Source organism: Aotus nancymaae, unplaced genomic scaffold (genome assembly GCF_030222135.1).
Source record: "Aotus nancymaae isolate 86718 unplaced genomic scaffold, 86718_ANA_hifiasm-v0.15.2.pri h1tg000040l, whole genome shotgun sequence".
Classification (NCBI taxonomy): Eukaryota; Metazoa; Chordata; class Mammalia; order Primates; family Aotidae; genus Aotus; species Aotus nancymaae.
Genome location: NW_026988454.1, coordinates 1 through 21,985, shown reverse-complemented (window position 1 = coordinate 21,985; position 21,985 = coordinate 1).

The window sequence follows — 21,985 nt, the reverse complement described above, 5'->3', positions numbered from 1 at the left end:
TCTCTCCTTCCCCGCATATATATCACACACACACTCGTGCACACACGCACACACACACTGACACATATGTAATACACAGATGTATATCTACATCTGCACAAACTATCGGTTTTATTTGTCTGGTTGCCTGCAAATAATATAGTAACTCTCTAATGCTTCTCATAAAAACACTAACGTTTTTTCCTGGAGTGTGAGACTCATCACAGCTGGGGCTGACCTCACGCATGCAGCTGTATGAATCTCTGCCTTCTACGCAGTTCTATTCTTGTCATGCATAGCTTTTCATGGACCAACCTTCAGTTCCTATCTCTGTGGGCCATTATTCTGTGGATGGAACACCTCGTTTCCGTTGCTCTGAGTTAACTTCTACCCATCCTTCAAATGTTAGTTCAATCCCACATCCTCTGTGGTTGCATCTGACATGGTCATCCACAATGACATCTCGTTTCTGGTCCTCCTCTGGTCCCAGTCCCCCATTTAGACCTCAGTCAGCAGTTAGAGACAAGCCTAGTCAGTGCAGGGGAACGTGCCAGATGCCGGGGAAAGTGGAACGTGGTATCTCTTGCAGGATCTCACAGCCTGCGGGCCGAGGCAGCTGCTTGGCTGGCGGTGGCTAGGAGGAGACAGGAAGAAAGAGGTGTCCATCCCAGCAACCTGGCAGTGGTGGAAGCTCTGTGATCAGTTGAAGGAAGTGGAATAGCAGAAATATTAGTCAGAGATTTTCCAAGAGCCAAATTCGGGGAAAAGCTAGCCCATGCTCAAGTTTAATGAGTCCTAGACAACCTGAAAACAAAAAAGTGTGACCCACGGACCTGGTAGGCAAAAGACCCTTCCCCCAGGGACAGGCACGCTGGAAGGGCTGAGTCCAGGCTAATGTGAAAATAACACAGATAACAGGAACGATCCCTTTCAGTTGGGATGAAGACAAGGAATTTAGGGCCAGAAACCCAGCGCCTGGAGGGAAATGGAAATTCTAGACATGTGCGAGCTGTGCCAGGGAGCCTCTCTCTGTGACTTAGCTCTAAGCCATGTGTGCCCTCAAATGCTGAAGGAGACATTCGTCACGCATTCCAAACACCCATGGGCTGCGCTGGAGTGAGCAGGGCCCAGGGTGGGGTTTTGGGCTGAGGAGAGCAAGAGAGCCCCAGATAGCACTGTCCTTACAGCCAGCGCCCAGCAGTGCGGGGCTACACACACCTCACGGTGCCACTGTGTCCTCCGCTGCCATCCTTGCCCTCAAGGAGTGAAGGTGCTCGACTTTTTAGGACAGGAGAAAATGGGCACAAAGACCCTGATTGTAAGAAGAGTGGCTGAGCTGCCTGCCGCTTCGGAACAGGGGCTCCCGAGCTGGCCTTCTGGGGTGCAGGCCTGTGTGGGGGGAGACCCGGCAAGTCCCGTGGTAAGGGTCTAAAGCCTCAGCCTGTTCCCATATAAATATTAATTAAGAAAAGAATTAGAAATGTTAAGTACATAGTTATTCCTTTCTACAATCATATATAATCTTACAGTTACTTATAAAGATATACTCAATATAACCTTTGATTTTACCAATGACTATGGGGTTATGAAGCATGGAACTGAGGTGACATCGTGAACAAAGTGATCCTAAGGCGAGATGCCCTAAGCCCTGTCACGCCCGCATAAGGGCTGCTGGAGGGCGCCTCGGCTGTGCGGCAGTGCCAGTGCTGTGGAAGCCCCGCTGTTTAGCCAGCCAGGGAAGGAGACGTCCAAAATGGCTGAGACGTCTCCTTCCTGGGGAGTTAGGAGAAAACGCCGCTCCTCCGAGCTCTTGCCACAGACATCCGGGGCGTAACTGTCTCTACGTGAGGCTGTGCTTCAGCGGTCACGTCCCATGTCCACTCTCACGCTGCTTCTGCACCTGGTTTCCCCTTTTCTCAGAAGATAAGTATTAATAATAGTAACATAATCTTAATGTCCTTGACATTTCTGACAAACAGCGACGAGCTCTGACGCATCAGGTTTTCTCCTCACCTCGGCTACTTGAAAGTCCTGGGCCCCCCATCTCCAAGGCACGAGATTTCCCTGACCCCATCACCAACCACCACGACCTCACCCTGCCTTTCCTGTCCCCTGCTTTGTACTCAATAAAAGCCAGAGTGTCCAGGCACTCGGGGCCACTGCTGGACTCCGCGCTTTGGTTGGCAGTGGACCCCCGAGCCCAAACTCTCTTTTCTCTATCTCGGTGTCTTGTTTCTTTTATTTCTGCAGTTTTTCGTCTCCGCACCAGCAGGGAGGGGCTCACAGGACCCTGTTCGGCTGGACCCTGCAGGGCTGATGCTCCACGCTTGCTAGGTCTCCAGGCACCGGCTTGCGTGGCTGGAGCACAGACAAGCTTGACGGGTCACATGCCCCACAGCGCATTAAGGCAAAACTCGTTGGTTGGTGTTTGGTAGGCTAGCTGGCATTCTTACATACTTCAGTCACTGTAAATATCTGTAATCCCTGCTGGATAGTCAGGAGTGCTGCAGTGCCTAGTTCCCTCCTCTCTGCTGCCTGCCAAGGACCGACAGTGCAACTGCTACGTTCCCACAACGTCTCCGTCCACGTCCACTTCTGCCCAGGTGCATCTGTCTTGCCCCCAGTTCTGTCAACAGTGGTTTAAACTTTTTTCTGAAACTTGGGACTAGCAAGATCTGCCTAGGTGTTTCCTTCAGTCTCCTGTGAGCCCGCAGCCTTGGCAGGAAGCTGGGGTGGGGACGGCTGAGGGGGACAGCACCTGGGTCACCTGGGTCCATTGTCATGCGGAGCACATGGCTCTCTCCAGATGACCGGGCTCAGGGCAACTTGGTGGAGATGGCTGTGTGTGTGCGTGTGTTTCGTGTGTGTGTGTGTGTGTGTGGATTTATGTGTCTGCAGGTGTGTGGATTAGTGTTTCCATGTATGTGTGTGTAGTATGTGTTTATATGTATGTGTATATTTGTGTGTATATGTGTATGTGAATGTTTCTGTGTATGTTTCTATGTGTGTCTGTGTAGTGTTTGTACATATTTGTGTGAATATATTTATGCATATTTGTCTCTGTGTGTCTGTACTGCGAGTTCATATGGATGTGTGTTTCTATGTACGTGTGTGTATGTGTGTAAATGTGTTTATGCATATTTGTTTCTATGTGTATCTGTGTATGTTTCTGTATATGTGTGTTTATGTGTATATGCATGTATGTATTTGTGTGAATGTGTTTAGGTGTATTTGTTTCCATGTCTGTCTGTGGTGTGTGTGTTTGTGTACATGCATGTGTGTATGTGTGTGTGAATGTGTATTTGTTTCTATGTCTCTGTGTAGTGTGTGTACATGCATGTGTGTGTGTGAATGTTTATGTGTGTTTGTTTCTATGTGTGTCTGTGTGTAGTGTGAGTCCATGTGTATGTGTGTGTTTCTGTGTATGTGTGTATAACGTTTGTTCTTGGGTTTAAAAAGAAGAAACTGAGGCCAATACAAGAATGTCCAATGTGAAGGGTTTATTCAGGCTCCCGGGCGAGGTTCTGCAGTCCGACAGGAGGGGCCGGAGAAGTTGCACGGACTCATCTCAGACGTGGGGTTTTATAGGGAGTAGAGGAGCTCAATTGGTTGTGGGAGAGCAGGACTGCTATTGGGTAAGGTTACAAGCCTTTGTTTGCATACAGGACTTGGCTGCTATTGGTTAGAATTACTCGGCTGCTATTGGCTAGAAAGACTCGGCTGCTATTGGCTAGAAAGACTCGGCTGCTATTGGCTAAAATCACAAGACCCCGCTTGCATACTGGGTTCTTTAAGGGAAGGCCAGGCTGTGTGAGAAGGGAGGAGGGAACATGCTGAGCATGTCCGAGCTTTCGGACGAAGCGGCGGGGGGGTGGGGGGGGGGTGCGCCCGAGCTCCCGGTGAGGCAACTGGCCTTACAGTGTGTGTTTGTGTATTTGTGTGTCTGTATGTAGTGCGAGTCCCTGTGTATGTGTTTCTGTGTACGTGTATTTGTGTGTCTGTGTAGTGCAAGTCCGTGTGTGTGTGTTTCTGTGTACGTGTGTGTGTACGTGTATTTGTGTGTCTGTGTTCCCCACCCACAGAAACCCACAGAAGCTAAGGTTTGGGGTAATCTGTGATGCAGCAAAATGTAACTGATGCAGAGTTTGGTACCTGGAAGGGAGGCACTGTGAAGACGACCCCTGCAATAGGAAAGAACCTTTGAAAGCAGGGAATGGGGGAAGGTGAGGAATTGGGAATTGTGAGGAGTGTGCTGGTGAGAGCTTAAACCCCTGTGCACACTCTTCATGGAATTCTGGACTTCCAGGAGGTGGCAGGAGGAAGCGTGCAGGAAATCTTATTTTTCTGGAGGAACGGGGGGCCTGGTTAACAAGTGGCAGACAGTTCAGCAACTGAATTCGAATTAGTCCTGCAACTGCGGAGTGCTGCTGCGTGGAATTAGAAAGCAGGCAGAGTCATTTTGGGAGGCCGAGGCGGGTGATCACCTGAGGTCAGAAGTTGGAGACAAACCTGGCCAACATGGTAAAACCTCATCTCTACCAAAAATACAAAAATTAGTGGGGCGTAGTGGGGTGCGCCTGTAATCCCAGCTACTCGGGAGGCTGAGGCAAGAGAATTGCTTGAGCCTGGCCGGCAGAGGTTACAGTGAGCCTAGATGGCGCCATTGCACTCCAGCCTGGGAGACAGAGTGAGATTCCTCAGACAAACAGAAAGCACAGCTCTGATGACTGACAAGGGCTGCAGCTGAGGAGGCCCCTGGGAGTGTGGAATGTGCCCGTTTGGTTAACCGGCTTGGCTGGGGAATGAGGTTTCTTTCTCGTTCATTGCTCATTCTTCTCTCTCCATTCTTGGGGAAGGCCTGTTGGATGCACCTGGCTGCCCTGCAGGATGGGCCCTGCATGGAGAAGGGGAGCGCAACTCTCGATTTGGCTTAGGGTTTTGACTTTTCATGCTTCTTTCAGAGTCTGTGATAGTTTCATTGTTCTTCCCTTGAGCAGTGCCATCCAAGGACCTCATATTTCCAGGAAGTCTCTGGAGCCCTAACTGTCTGCCTCCCTTCCCTTTCCTCTCTGCCCCATCTACAACTTCCCTCTCCTCTCCTCAGGTCCCCACTCTGCTTTCGTCCTGTCTGGTGTGGGAGACGGATGGGCAGAGCTGGTGGAGGAGCAGGAAGAAGGAGGCAGGAGGGAGGAGTAGGAGGGAGGAGGGAGGAGCTGGAGGGAGGAAGGAGGAGGGGGGAGCAGGAGGGAAGAGGGAGGAGCAGGAGGGAAGAGGGAGGAGGAAGGAGCAGGAGGAAGGAAGGAGGAGGGGGAAGGAAGGAGGAGGGGGAGCAGGAGGGAGCAGGAGGGAGGAAGGAGGAGGGAGGAATAGGAGGAAGGAAGGAGGGAGAAGCAGGAGGGAAAAGGGAGGAGCAGGAGGGAGGAGCAGGAGGGAGGAGCAGGAGGAAGGAAGGAGGAGGGAGGAGCAGGAGTGAGGAGGGAGGAGCAGGAGGAAGGAAGGAGGAGGGAGGAATAGGAGGAAGGAAGGAGGGAGAAGCAGGAGGGAAGAGGGAGGAGCAGGAGGGAAGAGGGAGGAGGGAGGAGTAGGAGGAAGGAAGGAGAGGGAGGAGCAGGAGGAAGGAAGGAGGAGGGAGGAGTGGGAAGGAGGAGCAGGAGGGAGGAGGCAGGAAGGAAGAAGGAGGAGGGAGGAGCTGGAGGGAGGAGGGAGGAGCTGGAGGGAGGAGGGAGGAGCTGGAGGGTGGAGGGAGGCAGTCTCTCCTGTCCTCCGTCCCACGAGGCTTGCTCCTGTGCACACTCGGGCTCTGTCCCCAGCCTCTGGCTTCTTGGGTCTGCTTGAGTCTTTGCCTCTTGCAGGAGAGGCTGCCCTCAAATGTCTGGTGACTGCTGGTGTCTGCTCGTGTGTAAGGGTGACAGATCGCTGCCTGGTAGCTCTAAGTGTGTGGCAAGGTCTGCAGACCGAGTTCTTGCCCTGGAGGAGCCTGGCTGCCGCTGTCCTGGGGGAAATCTGTCGTCAGGATCTTCACCTGATCCTTTTGTGCCGACTGGGGCCGACTGGGTCTTGGATTTCCCTCCGCTGTCTAAGTCACTTCCTACTGTCTGTCTGCTTTCCAGCTTCTGGAATTTTCTCTCATGCTATCTCCCCATCTGTTTTCTTTTTCCTTATCTCTTCACGCCTGTAAAACCTCCTCGCGTGTTGTGGAGGGGGAAGGCCTGCGCTCCCCTCTCATCGTTGCTGGGACAAATCTCAAGGTCGCTTAGGTTCTTCTTTTGTTTCTCTTTAATTTTTTGAGTGTTTGTCTGTTTTTCTGTTTGTTTGGCTTTTTTGGGGTTTAGTGAACATACATTTTTCTTATTTTAAGCAAAAGTAGTAAACAAATATAAAACAAGCCCATTATGTGCTCTTACCATTGTTCCAACTTCAGAGAGCAGACATTTCCAATTTTCTGAATTAAAACATGCTCCTGATATTTTAGTGCCCCTGAAGTGGGGGTGCCTTAAAGACACTTGCAAGAAAGTACTGAGTCATCATTTAATTGGAGGAGTTTTCTGTACTGATAGATGAAATAACGGCATGCTTCCTGTAGATGAGTCATACATAGTCCAGTATTCTACAGGTGGAAAACGAATTAGAAAAAAAGTGGGTCACAAAATGACCTAAGAAGTCCTTAAAATAATAACAAAATTCTAAAAATGAGTAAAGGACTGAAAATTGCCTCTGATGATCCAAATTACCAATATTAAATACACAAAAAACAAAATGTCCCAATGATTTCGGCTACATAGAATTGCAAATTCCGTGCAGTCGGAAGTGCCAAGCGTCCGCACGGCCTGAGTCTCGGAATCAAACATGAGGCTGAGGAGTACCTGCAAAGCTAATGGCATCGTCTAATGTAAGCACAGATTTCTTTGGTGTCCTTGAACTAAGCGGCCTCCTTTCAGGTAAAGATAGAATTGGAACAGCCCTGACTTCCTCTTCTCCTCATGAGTCAAGACGCGCTTCCATGGAGGTCCTTCCAGGCTTTTCAAACACCTTCCGTGTGTCACGTGGAAGTACATAGCACGAGTCTTGCTGTATTGTATGTGGGACAGTGATGTGATTAGTAAACTTGGTTCTGTGTTCAAAGAGCACCTGGGGATGCTCAAGCATTTAAAGAATGATTAAAGACAGGAGATAGAGGGAAGCGGTTCCAAGTGCCCAAACAAAGAGACTCACTGAGGCAGATGAGCCAGAAAGCAGCAGACAGGTGCTGTGTAATTTTCCACCTTCCCGTCTGCCAGCGCCTCCTGCTATGCAGGGCCTGGCACGCCTGCGCCTGCCTGTTCAGGGCCCCTGGGGCACAGACATGCTGCTCACCCCCAGCCATGCACGTCCTTTGCGCACCCCTGTGAGCCGTGCACATATTGTGAGCATCTGGCGTAGCCAGGATGCCCCTCTGAGCTGTGGGAGAGGAGCTTGTGTGCACGTCGCCCCTGGAGCTGGCCTCTGCAGCAATGCCATGAGCATCAGTGCTCTCGTGGCTGAATTACTTTATAGGCATCAAAAAGTAAATCTGGTTTTATTTGGGCGAGCATCTAGACACATAGAAATAGCACTAAAATGTCCGAAATAATGTAACTGAATCTCCACCTTGGGCACTGTTTTATAGACAGGAAAGGAGCTAAGGAATTTGCCCAGGCTGGGGGCAAAACTAGCCAAGACCAAGGAGATCATGGCTTCCGTGTGAAAGGCAGAGGAGGCTGCTGCTGTGAAGAGGAAGCACAGTCAGCTGGTGATGGATGACACGTCCACAAAGGACGTCGAGTCCGGCTGGCGCTGCGAGGTCGAGGGACAAATGTCTTGGTTGTCTTTTCCATTACTGTGTAGCGCAGGCACTGTACTGTTTGTCTGAAAGACCTAAGGATTTTTCTTCGGGTATGATGCATTTTAATCCTCAGCTTAGGGCTGAGGGAGGAGGGCAGAAGTTGAGGGTTCGTGGCACAGCGTCCTGACTTGTGTGTTAGGCTAGGCGAGAGAGGGAAGCGGAGGAAAAACGGCCGAAGGTGATTGAAAGCTTTCTTTATTGGCGTATCTTCTTACGTGGCTTTCTGCTGGTACAGATGGTACCTGTGTGGTTCACACTGCCCCAGAGTGTTCCTGGCAAGCTGTGTTTCTGTTGCCATTTTAAAACTTTTTTTTCCTTAAAGTCTGTCTCACACGAAGAAAGGAGGAAGGGACTTCTAGGTTGAATTAATAAGGATGAAAAATCCAAAAGCAGTTTAGAGCATCTGAGTTGAGAACAAGTTGCTTCCTATAAATGTCACCAGATCTCATTCTCTTTCCACCTTGTGCCTTAATGAGTCTTGGTGGTGGGCAGCCTTTATGAGCTCTGCAGCTGATAGATCCTACAAGTTCCATATACTAATGAAAGCTGCTTCCTGAGTGGAAAGCTAACACACCCTCTGGATATCGTTACAAATAGACTTCAATAAGCTTGGGCTCTATATAATGGCAGTGGCGACGTGATGTGGCCTGAGGTAAGACTGGCTATCAGATGCGCCGTATCTCTAACGCCAGAACTACGTCTTTCAGAATGGTACAAGCATCTCCCGACAACTTTATAGGAAGCGTTTTCGCTGTAAATGTAGCAGTTTTGTGCCTGGCTTTGTGAAAAAGAGCCTTCTTTGGAAGCATTATCCTGGGATTGAAGCATTACCAGTAAGTCAGAACCAGCTGTGAAGGGCTTTCTCCTGTGGTCTGGTGCTGGATTTCAAACACTGTGCAGAAGGCTGAGTTAGTGAATAAGTGTGTGTGTGTGGGTGTGTGTGTGTGGGTGCACGCACGTGCACGTTTCTAAGTGAAACAGCCCACAGTTTTCATCATACCTCACAAGGGTTTATGGTTTAAAACATTTAAGAACTGATTATCTTAACAACAGGCAGGAGATTCTGGACCCCGAGCTTTTTCTCACTCGAGCTCACAGAGTCTTCAGTAGTTTCCGAGGTGGAGAATATTGGAGGGTAGAGGTCCTGGACACTGACCTGAAAACTGAGTTGAATTTTGTTCCTGCTTCTTCCCGGCTGTGTAAATCTGGGCAAGTTCTGTAATCTCCCAAGAACTTATTAGTCATCTGTAAAATAACCATTTTGTAGAGTTTCCATGAAAATTAATTAGATAATGTGTATAAAACACCCAGCACAATCCAACCATTTATTAAAAATTTCCATAAAAGTGGAGGCATCATATTACCAGACTTCCAACTATGCTATAAGGCTACAGTAACCCAAATAGTATGGTTCTGTCACAAAAACGACACATAGACCAAGGTACAAAATGGAGGAGCCGGGAATAAAGCCACATACCCGCGACCATCTGATCTTCAACAAAGTAAACAAAAATAAGCAGTGGAGAAAGGATTCCCTATTCAGTAAGTGGTGACGGGAATAGCTGGCTAGCCACGTGCAGAAGATTAAAACTGGACCCCCTACTTCTCACGTGTACAAAAATTAACTCAAGATGATTCAATATTTAAATGAAAGACCTCAAACTATAAAAATCCCAGGAGAAAATGGAGGAAACACCATCCCGGACACCAGTCTTGGCAGAGAATATATTACTAAGTCCTCAAAAGCGATTGCGACAAAAACAAAAATTGACAAGTGAGACCTAGTTAAACTAAGGAGCTTCGGCACAGCAAAAGAAACTCTCAACAGAGTGGACAGACAACTCACAGAATGGGAGAAAATATCTGCAAACTACGCATCTGACAAAGGTCTAATGTCCAGAACCTGAAGGCACAGAAACAACTTTACTCAATAAGCAAAAAAAAAAAACCCACTAAAAGGCGGGCAAAGGACACGAACACACAGTTCTCAAAAGAAGACATGTAATAAGCCAACAGACATGAAAAGATGCTCAGCATCACTGATCATCAGAGAAACGCACATCAAAGGTACAATGAGATACTGTCGCCCGCCAGTCAGAACGGCTATCATTAAAAAGTCAGAAAAGCAACAGACCCTGGTGAGACAGCAGAGAAAATGGGATATTTATACGCTGTAGGTGGGAATGTAAATTATGTCAGCTACTGTGCAAAGAAATTTGGGGATTTCTCAAAGAACTAAAAATAGAACTCTTATTCAACCCAGCAATCCCATTACTGGGTATGTATCCGAAGGAAAATAAATCATTCTGGCCGGGCGCGGTGGCTCACGCCTGTAATCTCAGTACTTTGGGAGGCCGAGGTGGGTGGATCACGAGGTCAAGAGATCGAGACCATCCTGGTCAACACGGTGAAACCCCGTCTCTACTAAAAATACAAAAAATTAGCTGGGCATGGTGGCGCGTGCCTGTAATCCCAGCTACTCCAGAGGCTGAGGCAGGAGAATTGCCTGAACCCAGGAGGTGGAAGTTGTGGTGAGCCGAGATCGCGCCATTGCACTCCAGCCTGGGTAACAAGAGTGAAACTCCGTCTCAAAAATAAATAAATAAATAAATCATTCTACAAAAAAAGACACATGCACTTGTATGCTCACTGCATCACTACTCACAATTGCAAAGACATGGGGTAAATCCAGGTGCTCAGGTACACAGACACCAGGGTATACGACATAGCCATGAAAGAATGGAAGCACGTCCTTTGCAGCAACACAGATGCAGCCGGAGGCCATGATCCTAAGCGAATTAATGGAGGAGCAGACACGTATGTCCTCACTCATGTAAGAGCTGGACACTGGGTACACATGGAGATAAAGAAGGAACCACAGACGCCAGGGCCCGCTCGAGAGGGTGGCGGGGAACGAGGGCTGAAAAACTGCCTCTGGGATGCTACTCTCACTGTCTGGGTCTCTCGTAGCCCAGACCTCAGCGTCACACAGTATGTCCACGTCACAAACCTGCCCGTGTACCCTCGAGTTTGACTAAACTCACGCTTTGCATATTGAGATGGGAAAATAGCTGACAAAAAGTTTTCTGGTTAAACATGAATTAGCTAGAAATAATAGCAATTATATCATGTCTATAACACAAGTAAAATCCTTTTGCAGGTTTAGCATAGAAAAATAAACAAAAAGGAAGCCGATACTCATGATAAAGCATTTTGCTAATGGCCTAAGAGCTAAAGTTAGTTTAGACATGTGAGAGTAGCTGGAGTCCTCAGTAATTCGTTTCTCTTGCTGTTCTTTATTGTAACCTTCATCAGTGACAAACATTCAAATTCTGAATGCATAAGTCACATTTTGGAATGGATCCTGCATCACTTTTTAATTAAAAACACAGACACCTACATTCCAAGAGAAGGGAACTTCTTCCTGCATCCTATAGGAACTCTTTGGAAATCACAGAGCTGATCACTTCCTGTCTTAACTTTGAACTAAGTGAATTACTTTGATATCCTTTCTAACATGACAGCTCTCTGCATTCCTGCCAGTAATAACTTTCTTGGAGACTTACAAATAAAAGACAGACATAACTATTTCCCAGTGTTTTAAATAAATGTATAATTTTTCTCCATAAAAATGGAACCTGATTATCTCTCCAAACTCCATTTCTAGGATTTTGAGAAACTAAAATTTGGCATTCAGGACACGTGAGCTCCTCCAGATTTGAAAGGGGTTTCGAAAGCTCCAGCCCTGCCTCATCTGTCTGACTTTTGGACAAATGCATTGCATATATCTTCCTAGAGCTCCCAGAGGATTCTGGAGTTGCTACATGAAAAACGTGTTGAGATTCTCGAATACAAGGCATGGAGGGCCAAGATTTTCTTCTGTTCTCCATATTGCCAGAGGAAGTGGGGTGCATTTGCCAGTACTGCAAGTTTTAACATCTGCATTCTGTTTCTGATTTTGTTGCTTGGAAGATCTGGCTAAGACATGTGGCCTCTTTGACTCGTGTTCCTCATCTGTAAAATGGGAATAATTCAGTCTCCTTCTTGTCTGTCATTCTTGCAGGGGATGAGGGTGGATAAATGAACATGCCTTCAAACTTCTGAGTTCTGGGGAGCAGTACTCTCAAAGTGGAAAGTGAAAAACAGGTTCTTTAGCAGCAAACACTTCTTAAAGGAAGTAAGTCAGCTTCGAGTGTAAATTTTATTCTTTGGATAATCTTAGAATTAGTTCGTGGCATGTAGTGTTTATTTTCTTTTTAATTTTCACTGCAGTTTCCTAACAGTGACTCTTATTTACTTAATCATTTGCAGCTGCTCTGCTCACCTGTTTTTCTGGACCCAACAGCCGTCCCTCAAGAGTTTTATTATAATTTCCTTCTAAGTCCTTAAACCAGGAGGAATGTGTTTAAGTACTTAATAGATTCTCTGGGCTTTGGAATTTGAAGGAGAGTTCTGAGAGGAGCCCTCCTTCAGGAAAAGGTACATTTCTCTCCCGCCTTCCCGTGGCCCGGACATCACTTTCCTGATGAAAATGTCTGGGGATGGTTGCAACGGCATTGCCTTTGTCTCAGCAGCCAGCCCCAGAATTTGCTGATACAGCCCCTCCCCCAGAGTCCATCGCCAAAGCAGCGGACCAGACACGGGGCGAAATGTCGGGTTTGGATTTGCTATGTCTTGTTCTTCTCCCAAGGCCCCTGACAAGTCAATTGATTCATTGTTCTTGAACAAATCTTCACTCTTCTGGCTTTCTGTATGAGACAGAACTAGGGTTTTTTCCTGTAAAGTTATAAGCCAAGGCTAAACTATTTCAGCAATGCTGTCTGCAATGGATATTACCCAGAGTCTGGGTGTGCAACATTTTCTTGGTTTCCAACGCGGTCTCCACGGGCGAGTTTACAACCCCCACGAGCCCTGTGCTCCCAGCACAAACACCTGAAATGCTTCGACAGAGCTGTTTAAAAACAGTCACATCTGTCTGTGAATGAACCCAACCACATTCTCCCCCCATTTGCGGAGGACCAAGGCCACAAGTCAGGTCAGACCCGGGAGCTTCAGGACCCAAATTCCCCATCCCTGCAGTGGATAACCCCGTGTAAAGATGCCAAAGGCTGCTGCCCTGGGCCAGTCTCTTCTGGACGCGTGTTCCCAGCTGCCTTTGTTGGAGCACAGCTGATCCATCAGCTCCTCTGAGGGGCGATGTTCTGGGCCGGACCAGGGGGCCTTAGACAGCGGTGGTCAAGGAGAACCCCGAGTTTGGGGATTGGCCGAGGCTTGGCGTTAACCCTTGTGGATGAAAAGGCCCCGCCAGGCTGGTCCTGCGCAGACCAAGCCTGGACCCTGTGGCGGGAGGAGGGCGCGGTGCGTCCCGTGGTTGTGGTTGTGCTTGGAAGCCCCCCGACGGTGCGCGCGCGCGGGCGTGAGGGTGTATGATGTGCGCCTGGGTGTGCGCGAGTGTGGGCGCGCGGGGAAGGAGACACGGCGACAGCCCTGACAGGCAACCGCGCAGCCCTGGTGGTCCCCGCTCCTCCTCTCACTCCGCAGACCCGCGCCAGGGCGGCCTCTGGGCCTAAGCGGGCATCGCAGCCGAGCGGGCGCGGCGGCGGGCGCTGGGAGGTGGGGCTGTGGGAGGAGAGGGGTGGGAGGAGAGGGGAGCGAGGGAGGGAGGGAGGCGGGCGGGAGGGGAGGATCCGGGAAGCGCCGGGGTATTTGACAGGAGCGAGGGCGGCAGCCGAGGACGCGGAGGACCGCTGGGTGCCTGCAAGGGAGCGGCTAAGCCGGGCCCGGGAGCGGTGGGGAGAGACTGCGGGGCCGCCCCCTCCACGCGCCGCGCTCACGCACGGGGCTCTCCCGGCTGCAGTGCCAGGGCGCAGGGCGCGGCCGACCTTCCGCTCCCGCCACCCACCATGCTGCTCCCCCAGCTCTGCTGGCTGCCGCTGCTCGCCGGGCTGCTCCCGCCAGCGCCCGCGCAGAAGTTCTCGGCGCTCACGGTAAGCCCGAGCCCGGGGACCTGGCGCTCACGCGGTGCGGTGCCGCCTCCTGCCGCCAGCCAGGGCCGGATCCCCGCGCTCCCCTCCAGGCCCAGGCGCCCGGGCGCCGGGAGCAGGTGGCCCTGGGGGTCGTGGAGCCTCCGCCCGCCCGCGGGGCTGGAGCGGGTAGGACCGCGGAGTGCGCGCCTGGGACCGGGCTGGGACGGGCTTCGGGGGACCCTGTCATAGGGGACGCTGCCGCGGCTGCGACGAGTTCTACGGGTCCATTCTGCCGGGACCCCCCTGGCCCGGGGCTCTGGCCCGGCTGTAAGGGGAACCTGGGGTCCTGCAGGCCCCGGACGAGGGCGAGCTGCGGGGCGCTCCTGTATCGGGCGCTGGCGCACTCACTGCTGGGCCGGAGCCTGCGGGGAACCAGGTCTGGGAGCGCCGGCGCCGCCCCGCGGACTGTCCCCAGGCCAAGGCCGACCCGCCGGGACTGGGACTGGGACTGGGGCGCCCACCTCGCCCACGGGGACCGGCCCGCAGCGCGTCCTCCGACCAATTTGGGCTTGTGTGCCGCGCGGATTCCGGGCCTCTTGCAGGGTGAAGGGGTTGCCAGTCGCGGGCCCCCTTCGTGGGTCTGACCCTCCCAGAGACCCTCTTAAGTTAGTCTAGGAAGAAGCAGATGACGTGAACGATGATTCTTCTCTGGCCTAAGTGTCATTAGAGAAGCGCTTTCTTCCCTTCAGGGGACAGAACTGCAGGGAGGCAGCGGCTCCCAGCTCTGCGGGCCTCTGGGCTCTTCCTCGTGGCAGGGATGCTGCGCTCCTGAGCGCGAGGTCACCGCGGTTGACCGCTGTGTGTTTTTCTTTCTGAGCTGCAACTTCTCTGCTACAGCCTCGGCCCGGCGGAGATGCGCGTTGCCAAACGTGGAACCATGTGTGGGGACCGAGCCAAGCCCCCGCCGGCCAAGCCAACCCGCGGCGGCCGCTGGGCCAGGCCGGTGTCTGCAGCCCCCATCTCCAGCAGACCTCGTGGGCTTGCAGGGTTTGCAAACCCATAATTAATGCAATCGCCAGAAACGAAAACATTCCACTTAAATGTGTTTTTGAACAAGTGCTTGAGAAAACACGAAGGTAGCGACGACACCTCTGGTGGAGAGGCGGCTTTTATGTGGCCGGGGACTTGTGCTAAAGGGGTTTATTGTATTGAAAATAAAGATGGTTGAAATAAGCTGTGGTCGGTTCTGCTTTTCAGCAAATTTAAAAGTTATGTGGGCACCTTTTCTTCTTCTTTGACTTTTTCTTCGTTTTCTTTCTTCTGCGTGTTAGCAGTGTGAAGGGTGGATTGTGAGTTCATTGCTCATAGCTAGAATTCTTCTGCAGCGGCCCTGGGTCCCTGCCTTGCGTCTCACAAATGACTTGTAGATTAGAAGCTGCTAACTGGGGCTCCAAGGAGGTTTTCACACGCTCAGGCTTTCCCTGAAGATCCTTTATCTCCCCGGAGTGGACCTTCAGAGGACACTCACTGGAGGTTTTCATGGATATGCACATCTGTGCATGCATCTAGACATAAATACACGCACACACGTAGACACTCACAGACAGACCCCACACACACATTCAAAGCACACTAAAGGGGACAGAGGAGCTAAGACTCATTCTCCAAACGAAATCACAGCAGTTTCTTGCAGAACTGTAGCAGCAGGCACCTACAGTTGCCACGACTTTTCAGAGTTTTTGAGAGCGCAGAAAGTAGACTGCCCTCTGCCTGCTGCCCTGGGTGGTGTGTGTGGGCGGGGTTGGGCCTGTTGCCCTCCCCCCACCCACCAAGAGCAGAATCAAAGTGGTTAGTAATTAGAACCGTTTAAGACTGAGCAGGTTTTCTTATATTCTCTCCTCCTTCTCATCTCACTGTTCACTTGAACCCTCTCACCCTTGGCCTCCTTAAGGCTGCCCCGAGGATGTCTTGGGTTGCAGTGAGGCCCACTGCACGTGGGGTCTCTGTGCAGGAGCCGACACACCACGTGGGCTTTGCCCGGTTGGCTGCATTCCCCGAGAACACTTTGCCTGCAACTTACATTTGCAAATAAAATCTGTATCCCAGAGAAAAGTTTAAAGCCATAACACATTTTGACACACTTCTCACCCCACCCTCAGTCGGGAAAATCAAGGAGTTACGACAGAAGCAGGCTTGAGATTTGACTGGTCACTGGCAAATGTCAGGTGTGCAGGATTTTTCAGCGCTGCTGATCTCTTTTGTTTTCTTTTCTTTTCTTTTTTTTTTTGAGACGGAGTTTCGCTCTTGTTACCCAGGCTGGAGTGCAATGGCACGATCTCGGCTCACCGCAACCTCCGCCTCCTGGGTTCAGGCAATTCTCCTGCCTCAGCCTCCTGAGTAGCTGGGATTACAGGCACGTGCCACTGTGCCCAGCTAATGCTTTGTATTTTTAATACAGATGGGGTTTCACCATGTTGACCAGTATGGTCTCGATCTCTTGACCTTGTGATCCACCCGCCTCGGCCTCCCAAAGTGCTGGGGTTGCTGATCTCTTTTCAAATCGCCTTCTGGTTTTTGGAAATCTCTTTTGTTTCCAGAGGCCCTTGTTCAAAGAACGGCCTTCTCTCCAAACAATTCTCATCCTACTTACTTTAACAAATCAGAGAGGCAGTATCAGTCCATGCGGTGGATGGGACCCACGGCTTGGGGTCTTGCTGGATGTGTGACTTTGTGTGACTTTAGGAGAGCTAATTTCATAATCTTCAGTCCCCTTTTTTGTAAAATGAGAATAAATATTATCTTTCAAGCATGTCATGAGGATTAAAGGGATTTAAGATAAGGCCTAGGTATGTGTTGGTTCTCCAGCTAACGTTATTTTGCTGGTGCCCGTGCCACGGGTTCATATGAGAGAGTTTTATCAATTGGCACTATAATCATCAATGCACATGGCGCTGTGTCGTTAAGGTGTGTGTGGACTGGGCTTTGCAGCGTTTCACCTGGCGCAGGTCCTCAGAGCACTGCACTTGGCTCTTGGTGTGTGTGTGTGCCTGGTGGGAGGAGGCCTCTGGGAACTGTCAGAACAAGGAGGAAAACCTGCCTCTCCGCCTCCTTCCACTCCATCATTTCTTCTCATCTAGAAGCAGGGAAATGTGTCCCCACACCTGGCTTCCTAGGACCATGCGTTCATCTTTCCTGTGACAAATGGTGAGTGTGCTTTCCTGGTGGAGGTGGACGGCCTTGCCGGTGTGCTCACCTCTGCCACTTCGTGTTCGAGACTCAGAGAGTCCGCTTTGCTTGGTGATGACCTCTATTCTTTCCACCAAAGTCATTCTTCAGAAGTGGCACCATGAGGCCCTCTGTGTCTCTCCTCGTGACTCTCTGAAGGCTCTGCACAGCCTCCCTGTTACTGCTCAGACCCCTCACCTCCAGTCAACAGCAGCATTCTTAAGTGTGTCCAGTGTGGATCCAGGTCAGTTCCTTCCCTGCAGAAGTGGGTGCACTGAATGGCCACACAGTGCCCATATTTCTTTTAATTTCGGTGAGTGGCTGAAATGAGGGAATGATCTCTGTCTAAATGGTTTTAATTACACATAATTCTGTTCTCCAAAGAGCAAACGGGCATGATGACGATGATCCAACTTTATCATGGTTGTAGTTATATGAATGTCGATGGGCTGATCAGTAAGCCCACACCCAGATGTTTTCTTTCAATGCAGAGAGGAACAATATTGCCTGTGACCACTTTCCCAGAAATTTCAGGTTAGAACCAAAGCATTCATTTCCAGGTTGACTAAATTGTATTTTGCTCACAGGTAGAATTTTGAAGTCACGTAACCCTCCTTCCTAGCCTTCTCTTACTGCCAATCCCTAATGCTCGCCTGAGTTCACACGCATGGCTTCATTAAACGTACTGTTATCTCCACCGTCAAGAGATGAGGAATCCAGGAGTCTTGAGAGACTCTGTAAGGGCCTCTGGTCACGAAGAGGATCGGGATCTTCTCAAGTCAACCTGCCGTTATTTTTCTTTCTTCAGGGGGAGTTCCCTTCACTGCTTTTTGCAGTCTTTAGGAACTGCACAATCCCACACTGCCGTTTCACCTCTCAGACTGTAGCTGACTTTCATCCTGAGCCCTCATCTTCTCACAGAGGGTCTGGCACCTGGTGAACGACTCTGCTTGGTCTTGGGGAATGCGTGTCAACAGACCTAAAACAGTATTTCCTATTTGTGTTTATTTGAAAGACAAGAAAAGTGATAAGAAAACAATATTTACCCATATGCAGTTTTTAAAAAGTTTCATTACTAGCAAGTTCATGAGATGATTTAATATTGATCTTGCTGAAATAGCAAAAATGGAAACGCGATTCCATTTCTGAGCAACTGTGGTTTGGAATGCGTACCTTGTCCTGTTTGGATGTAGTTCTCACTCAGCCTCGGATCGTCAAGGAAGGAGCGTGTTTTTTTCCCTTTCTTCTTCCATTGCAGATGCCTTGAGTCCCCTTTATGCTCTGGGAGGGCTTCACTGCATTCCCCAGTAGAAGATGGACCACGAAGGTGGTTAAGGAGAAGAGAACCAAACGTAATCAAAATTTTCCAACTTAGAAGCCCATTGACATGGCATCTAAAAACCCAAACATCTGGAAGAGTCACTTTAATTTTGCTGTGAAATCAAGACCATAAATAAAACTAGAAGCAGTTGCAGGCCCTAACAAGATCATGCAGTCAGTGGGCATGGATGTAATGTCAGTTGCAATGGCTCAGAACCAAACAGATTTCTAAGTAATTCTATATCAAAATAAGCCTCTGTGCCAATCCAGGATTTTAGAATGGGGATTGTTATTAAGATTGTCAGCAGAACATTGGTTTGGAGGTCAAGGGTAACATTCATATATTTTTGAATTAAAAGATTAACTGGGCTGGGTATGGTGGCTCATGCCAGTAATCCCAGCACTTTGGGAGGCCGAGGCGAGTGTATCATCTGAGGTCAGGAGTTCAAGACCAGCCTGACCAACATGGCAAAACCCCATCTCTACTAAAAATACAAAAATTAGCTGGGTGTAGTGACCCACACCTGTAATCCTAGCTACTCCGGAGGCTGAGACAGAATAATTGCTTGAACCCGGGAGGCAGAGGTTACAGTGAGCCAAGATTGCATTATTATACTCCAGCCTAGGTGACAGAGTGAGACTCTGTCTCAAAAACAAACAAAAACAAAAGATAAACTGTTCTACACAGACAACACACAAGCTTAGAATGATGAATTTCCAGTGGTATTTTGAAGTTAGAGAAGAACATTTAAGAAATCCTTTTCTTAAATGTCTGAGTTTATGTGTAGGAGACCAGAACGGTCACCCCCTGTGTTCTCCAACTGATGGCGCTGAGTAATAGCGTGAGACCCCACCGTTGGTCAGCGTATGTCTTTAAAGCATGTGCAACAGCTAATATATCGGATATTTAACTATAGCTCACAAGAGGAAAGATTTTATAATATGACTTAATATTTTGTTGATTCCTAATTTCTAGGGGCTAAAAAGAAATTACTCTGAAAGTGAAAATAACAGACATTCTTACGTGGTTTTGCAGTTCCAGGCCAAACATCAAACAGCAAAGATTGTAAGAAAACACAAAGAGAACCAAGTAAAATATGAAATCACATTTGTATTTTTAGGATTAAAAAATTAGAAATGAAACTTCTATATTATAATGTCTGGCTGAATTTAATTAGATGTTTCAACACAGAGGCAGTCTCAGAATGACTTCCTTTTGATGAACCACAGTTTTATTTGGATTTCTATTGCGTATGACATAATGTGGCATATTCACCAGTTAACCTGTCACCGGACAGAAGGCAAATGCGTCTAGTGTGTTCAGGGTTTGATCTTCCTTCAGTGCCGATCTCTGCTCACTTTACATTCTTCTTCTCCCTGGGCAACTACTTCCTTTTTCTTTCTTTCTTTTTTTTTCTTTTCTAAGACAGCGTCTCGCTCTGTCCCCCAGGCTAGAGTGCAGTGGCACGATCTCGGCTCACTGTACCCTCTGCCTCCTGGGCTCAAGCGATCCTCCTGCCTCAGCCTCCTGAGGACCTGGGACGACAGGTGTGCCCATTACGCCCTGCTAATTTTTTTTTGTATTTTTTGTAGACATGGGGTTTCGCCTTGCTGTCCCGGCTGGTCTTGAACTCCTGAGCTCAAGTGATCCGCCGCCTTGGCGGTCGTCAGCTTGTTTCTCCTTTATGCTTCTTCCCAAATTAGAAGAAACGCTGTTGCTTCTCCTTTACCGGTATACTGACCGTTAACGCCGCTGTTTCTATTTCAGCACTGGCTCAGGCTCCCTGAAAGGTTTTCTGGTTTCTGTTCCCCACACTCCCTCTGCTGAAGTGTGGGTGCCCCGGGCCCTGCCCTGGCGCCAGCTACAGCATCTGTCACCATCCCCCTACCTGCACGAGTCCCTCAGCCTGGGGCAGACGTTTTGGGGGACATAGGGGTAGGCAAAGTCTTAACACTTGAGGTTCTTAGCACAGAGTCTTCCAGTAATAGCGAAGTTTCTGAAGAAGCCTGTGGTGTTTGATCCCAGATTCAGAGCCCTTGTGCGCAGGTCCCCATTAGGCCCATCTCATTTTGGATACTGAGTCTGTTGGGTTTTAGTCACTTCTTAAAGGACAAGTTCTCCAGTGTGTTGGCAAAAAAAAATAAAAATAAAAATGCTGTGGTGTGTAAGTTGACCTTGTTGGAGTCGGGTGTTTTGTTTACCTCTTACTCTGTCCAGTGATCAAGGCACTAGGACCAAATAAATCCACCCTGTGTACGAGGTGGGTGCAGCCGTGGGCGTGCCATTTCTTCTTGGCATTGGGAACATCGTCTGACTCCCGAAGGCTTTCCCTGCCCGGGTTAGGGCTGTTGTACGTGTCAGCCCACAGTGGACCGGGAAGATGGTGGACATTCTCCAGACCAGGCCCAAACCGACCTGGGGTTTGTGACTGGGATGAGCGGTCAGTTGATGATATTGAGGGCTGAGTTATGAAGGAGGAAAGCCCTCCCGTGGAAGAGACTCTTTAGAATTCTCTACTATGAAAGCAACATTGCACTGGACTTGAGAAGCCCTCCTAGTAGTGACCTGGGCTTTCAGGAGCAGAGGAAAAGGCGCGGTACCACTCCAGGGAGGCTGGGGAGGAGGATAGCTCCGGGGAGGAGGGGCGGGGATGGGGAGGAGCATAGCTCTGGGGAGGAGGGGCAGGGATGGGGAGGAGGGGCGGGGATGGGGAGGAGCATAGCTCCAGGGAGGAGGGGTGGGGATGGGGAGGAGGGGCGGGGATGGGGAGGAGCATAGCTCCGGGGAGGAGGGGCGGGGATGGGGAGGAGGGGCGGGGATGGGGAGGAGCATAGCTCCGGGGAGGAGGGGTGGGGATGGGGAGGAGGGGCGGGGATGGGGAGGAGCATAGCTCCGTGGAGGAGGGGCGGGGATGGGGAGGAGGACAGAGATGGGGAGGATGGCAGGGATGGGGAGGAGGATAGCTCCAGGGAGGAGGGGCAGGGATGGGGAGGAGGGGCGGGGATGGGGAGGAGCATAGCTCCGGGGAGGAGGGGCGGGGATGGGGAGGAGGACAGAGATGGGGAGGATGGGCAGGGATGGAGAGGAGGATAGCTCCGGGGAGGAGGGGCAGGGATGGGGAGGAGGGGCAGGGATGGGGAGGAGCATAGCTCCGGGGAGGAGGGGCAGGGATGGGGAGGAGGACAGAGATGGGGAGGATGGGCAGGGATGGGGAGGAGGACAGAGATGGGGAGGATGGGCAGGGATGGGGAGGAGGACAGAGATGGGGAGGAGGGGCAGGGATGGGGAGGAGGACAGAGATGGGGAGGAGGGCAGGGATGGGGAGGAGGGGGGATAGGCAGGAGGGCAGAGATGGAGAGGAGGACAGCACTGGGGAGGAAGTTGGGGATGGGGAAGTGGGGGGATAGGGAGGAGGGCGGAGATGGGGAGGAGGACAGCACTGGGGAGGAAGTTGGGGATGGGGAGGAGGGGGGATAGGGAGGAGGGCAGAGATGGGGAGGAGGACAGCACTGGGGAGGAAGTTGGGGATGGGGAAGTGGGGGGATAGGGAGGAGGGCGGAGATGGGGAGGAGGACAGCACTGGTTACCCTCTCACCACTGAGGCAGTGAGTCTTACACACATCCTTTGCTAAA